This window comes from Vespa velutina, chromosome 3 (assembly GCF_912470025.1).
Source record: "Vespa velutina chromosome 3, iVesVel2.1, whole genome shotgun sequence".
Taxonomy (NCBI): Eukaryota; Metazoa; Arthropoda; class Insecta; order Hymenoptera; family Vespidae; genus Vespa; species Vespa velutina.
Window position 1 is genome coordinate 11,450,779 of NC_062190.1, and position 5,000 is coordinate 11,455,778.

Sequence of the window (5,000 nt, forward strand, 5' to 3'; positions counted from 1 at the left end):
ACCAAACTGTTATATCATAGAATATTAGAAAATGAAATATTAGTTCCTTAAATAAAAATTTACTTCGGTTGATAATAGTTAATAGCTCATTTTGTTATATACATACATGCATATATATATATATATATATATATATGCATACATATGTACATATGCGTACGATACATCACCGACACTTAGAGATTACTTCAGCTTGTCTCGTCTCGCACTTGACATCGACCATTATCATTCTCCCCGGTGCCATATCTATTATCTAGCCTCGGTTATCCATCTATTATCTCGACCGGCACGGTCAGCGTATATAATGCGACTCGGAGAGCGAGACTCAATTAATTCTACGGGATATATGTTACGGTCCTGAGTTAGCGCTAGTTTTAGATAGAGACGAATGAATAGGGGAGAGGCAACTAGTAGTAGTAGTAGTAGTAGAAGAAGAAGAAGAAGAAGAAGAAGACAATGCTTTCATGTAGGAAAGACGAAGAGAGAAAGAGTGACACTTTTTTCCACTTCCTTATAGCTTTTTAAAAAGAAAAGATTAAAGCGTTAGGAGATTATCCTTTAAACGGCTTTATTGAAACAATTAATAGATGTAATTTTTAATGTCTTTGATTTTACGTCATAATATTTATTTGCGATACAGAGAGATCGACGAAAGGAAAGGAAGGTAGACTTGAAAGATATGTAAAAGGACTATGAAGAAAGATTATTTTTTGATGAGAAACCGGTAACAAGTCGGCGTGTGTCCAGTAAACTAACATCGTTTACAATTTCATCGAGTACGAGCAGAAAATATTCTAGGAGAATCTCGAGATAAACGTGCGAATGTCATTTACCAAGAAGAGTTTGTTAATTATCGAAGAGGAAAGAGAAAGAAAGAGAGAGAGAGAGGGAGAGAGAGAGAGAGAGAGTGAGAGAGAGGGACGTTGCACGCGAGGTGGACTCTTTTCTTCATTTCTCTTTTTGTTTTTCAGTGCGCGTTAACTCGCACTCGCATATATCGTTTCTCGCTAAGGAATCCGTAATAAGCGTCAAAGCACGAGAAGCATTTTGCGCGGCTCGCGCTTCGTTCGAAAAGATTCTACGAGACGTGACAAGGTGAGAGAGCGAGAAAAAAAAGAGAGAGCGAGAGAGAGAGAGAGAGAAAGAAAAGACAAGAAAGTATACAGGAAGGACGAAGAGGACCAACACAAGCTTCTTCGTGTCGAGTCGAGTTGCTTGAATAAACCGAGCCGAGGCGTGTACTTACACACACACACGTGTGTTCCCTCTCTACGCTGATTGCGTGCAAAAGCATTTTGCAGGAATTTCATAATTATCGTTCGACGCTTTCGTGGAAAAGCCAAGTTCCTTCTCTTTGTCCAACTTTCTTTTATTCTATTTCTTTCTCTCTCTCTCTTTCGATCGTAGTTCTCTCATTGGCCTCTCCTCTTCCTCGTTCTCTTTCATTGCTTTCTGCCGCCTATCGTTTTAACACGCTCGATGGTTTAGCGAGTTAAACAGTCGTACAATTTAGAGACCGAGGCGAGAAAGGAAGCACGCACTTTTCTTGTTTTCGTAGCTATTTATTTCCCTTCGTCATTCTACTAGTATCGTTCTAGCTGTATAATAGGCACTCTCTATAATTTTGCTCCGACCGCGAGTAGTGAACATCATCCCGTCGTGGGAAAGCGCATACATACATATATATATATATATGTGTATGTCTTGACGAGGCCGTTATCCTTGCTGGAAGCAAAGCCTCTACCTGATAATTATCACACGTTTTGGAATATAATAATTGATCGTACCATCGAAATCACGTGTAAGTCGATGAAAAGGATTGTTCATTATCTCTTTTTCTCTCTCTCTCTCTCTCTCTCTCTCTTCCTCTTCCGTTCTCTGTTAATTTTAAATTTCTAATTTCCTCGTATTCATTTCGTGAACGAGAAACGATTAAAATGTAATCTTAAGCGATCTTATTATAAGGGAAATTTTTTTTTTTTATTTCTTTATGTCGGTTAAAAGGAAATCTATGAAAAAAACGAATTCTAGTGTCGATACATTTTATAATACTCTATGGATGAGATAATAGGCATTACGACTTCCTCCTTAACTGGCTTTATGATACCAAAGTTAGGATGAAAATCATTCGAGTATTCATATAGATCGTCATTTCCTGCATGAGCGTGCGTGCGTGCGTGCGTACGCATGCATCGTACAACCGGGCGTATCCATTCATGAGATGCTTCTTTGGACGAGCCGCCATTCATAGCGCTTCATTCATACGCTTCGTCAAATTTATAGGACGTTTAAAAGATTTATACCGAACGTGTATCTACATATTTTAATTGTAGCACCTTATAAACTCGCACGTTGGAGGTATGTATCTTTGCAATTTGATCTATCATGCGAAGTCGCGAAATAGCTGTCATAAATAGTATCGTTTTGTAATAAACTGTCTTTAGAAATCAATAGAAATGGACATTTTATGGTTTACTCATCTCGCTCTCTCTCTCTCTCTCTCTCTCTCTCTCTGTCTGTCTGCCTCTCTCTTTCTTCTCTATCGTACGATCGTGGATCTTTTTTTAAAGGCGTCGCGCGTCGGTCTCGAATTTCAAGGCTTCTTCGGCGAAGAGAGCTTTGCCAACGGCGGACGTAGATTAATCGCGCGTGGTACGATGGTGTTTTCCTTGGCAAGATACTCCGTGAACATCATCGGCTACCAAAACTTTTCGAAGGCTTAACAAGAATTTCGTAAATTCCCGTTAACAGGCGCGCTCTCTTTATCTTTTTAGCTCGCAAAGAAAACACAGATTTAACTCGAAGGCCGCACTTTACGCTTTAGTTATTAAGAAATTTTCAATTGCAATGGCACCGAGTTTATATTTATTATAATAACGTATATTCTCTTGTTCTCATTTTACTTTCTTCTTGGAATATTTATAGTATCCGTTAAAAATTGCAAATCCGATTCTTCTTCTTCTTTTTCTTGATTGATTCTTCTCGACGTAAGACGCAAAACTATAAATGTCCATTCGTTTTATGAAATACATAATACGTAATCCGAGATTCATGGAGATGTGGACCCTATTGAACGGACCGCGGAGATGAATTACGAGAAAAGTAAAGTGATTTCAAAGCAATCTCCTCTTCTACTTCCTGCGCTCGGAAGTAGTAGGAAACTTGCGATAAGGTACCACGATTTTAATCGACTCTGAAAGCTATCGTCGTTCTATTTTTCGAATCCTTTTTCTTGCAACTTGTATAGAACCACGTTGGAAAAGTGATGAAATTTTACATAACTCACGTTAAAAATCCTTGAATTTTCTCTCTCTCTCTCTCTCTCTCTCTCTCTCTCTCTTTCTCTCGTCATTTACAAAGAACACCGCGTTAATCCTCTCTGATATTCATAAATATAATCTCTTTATTCCAGGAACGCGTAGAGGAAGAGCAGAAAAGAAATATACGAGAACAGAGCAGCCTTCTACATCTACAACCGAATGAGTTTCTTCCACGTCTCCCAGGCTTCTCCGAAATCTTTCCTGACTGCTTCTGGATTTAGTCGGTGAACCGTCACACACCTTGTCCGAAAAACGTCTCCCAAAGGGATCCATGCGTAAGGAATATAAAAGAATATATTTCCATTTTTCTTATTCTCCCTTTCTCTACTTTTTTTTTTTTTTTTTTTTTTATATAAGTATGCATACCTATACTTTTCAAGTAGATAATTGTTACTTCTATTCTATGGCCTCGAATCAGACAAATCAATTTGTCGATTCTCTTTTATTTCTTTCAAAAACTTTTTCCCATTTACGTAAAGTAACGACATGATTATAGATGAAATATAATTTTCTTATTAAAGATATTCTTTTCTAGCGTTTAAAATAATCGATGAATAAAAGAAACGAGTATCGAGATAACGAAAAAAATGGGCGTTCATACGTACGAAACGAGAAGGATCGCTTTTGAACGTTAAATTTGTCGTTGTCACGCCCGTAGAAACGTACTTCTTTCGATCGTCTGCGGTGGAGAAATCCCTGATTTTCGGAGCGTAACACATCGGATTTACGTGGGCCGATCTCGCTGATTGGAATGTCCCGAAGCGCGCGGTGTGACAACAGAATCGAAAAGCAGTTTCATGTGTCGAGCTTTGCTATCGTATACATATATACATATATATCGATCGATAGGACGAATCGTTCGATCGGAAAACGTCTACCTTATACGCTTTACACTGCATCGATCCCGTTCGCGTTCGCGTTCGAGCCGGACGCGAATTGGCACGGGTTAATCGACACAAAGGGCGTCTCGTTAGCTGGGAATTAAACGGATTATGGTCTCGGTTCTCTCTCTCTTCTCCCTCCCTCCCTCCCTCTCTCTCTCTCTCTCTCTCTCTCTCTTTCTCTATTCTCTACTCTTTACCATACCGTTCATCCCTTCGCGATCGATTCGCGTTTACGAGCATGCTGCTCTCGTTGCCACATCCGTCCTGGATTTACGTGTCACTTTCGTATCTATGTATATACATACGTGTGCTTCTCTCTTCGTTGGCTTCGATCTTGTTAACTTTTTATTTTTAGAGATTATCTCAAAGAATTTATACGTTTTAAGGACGTTAAAGAAAATGGTTTGCTTTGAGTACGTTTACTGGAATCGATTCAAATAATGTGCATAATCTTGTTTTTCTTCCACAACTTCGACAATGTCCGAACGTTATTGTGGAAGAGAGTATAAAGGATGAGTGGATAAACGCAGAGCTTCCGGATTTGGAGAAATCGAGTAGCGGTTTGGTAGGAGTTCGCTACGGTCTATCTCTCTGATTTTACCACTCATCCTATCCGGAATTGGCGAAATTCCGCGCGGTAGTTCCGCCTGTAGACGAACGTGACCGGTTGCGGTTCCATGGCCACGGAATTTTCGACATTTTTATTCGATAACTCGTAGCTTCGTGGTCGTAGAATCGGCCGGGGTAGCATCGATTGAATTTCAAACGAAATTCAAATTACGTTTAATTTGGTTAG

The 5,000-nt window shown here is 39.3% G+C and overlaps 1 protein-coding gene across 2 annotated transcripts in view; it reads right to left on the reverse strand.

Annotated features, from left to right (window-relative positions):
* LOC124947556 (netrin-1-like) overlaps window positions 1-5,000 on the reverse strand; it is a 110,849-nt gene that overhangs the window by 2,933 nt on the left and 102,916 nt on the right. The window lies entirely within an intron of this gene.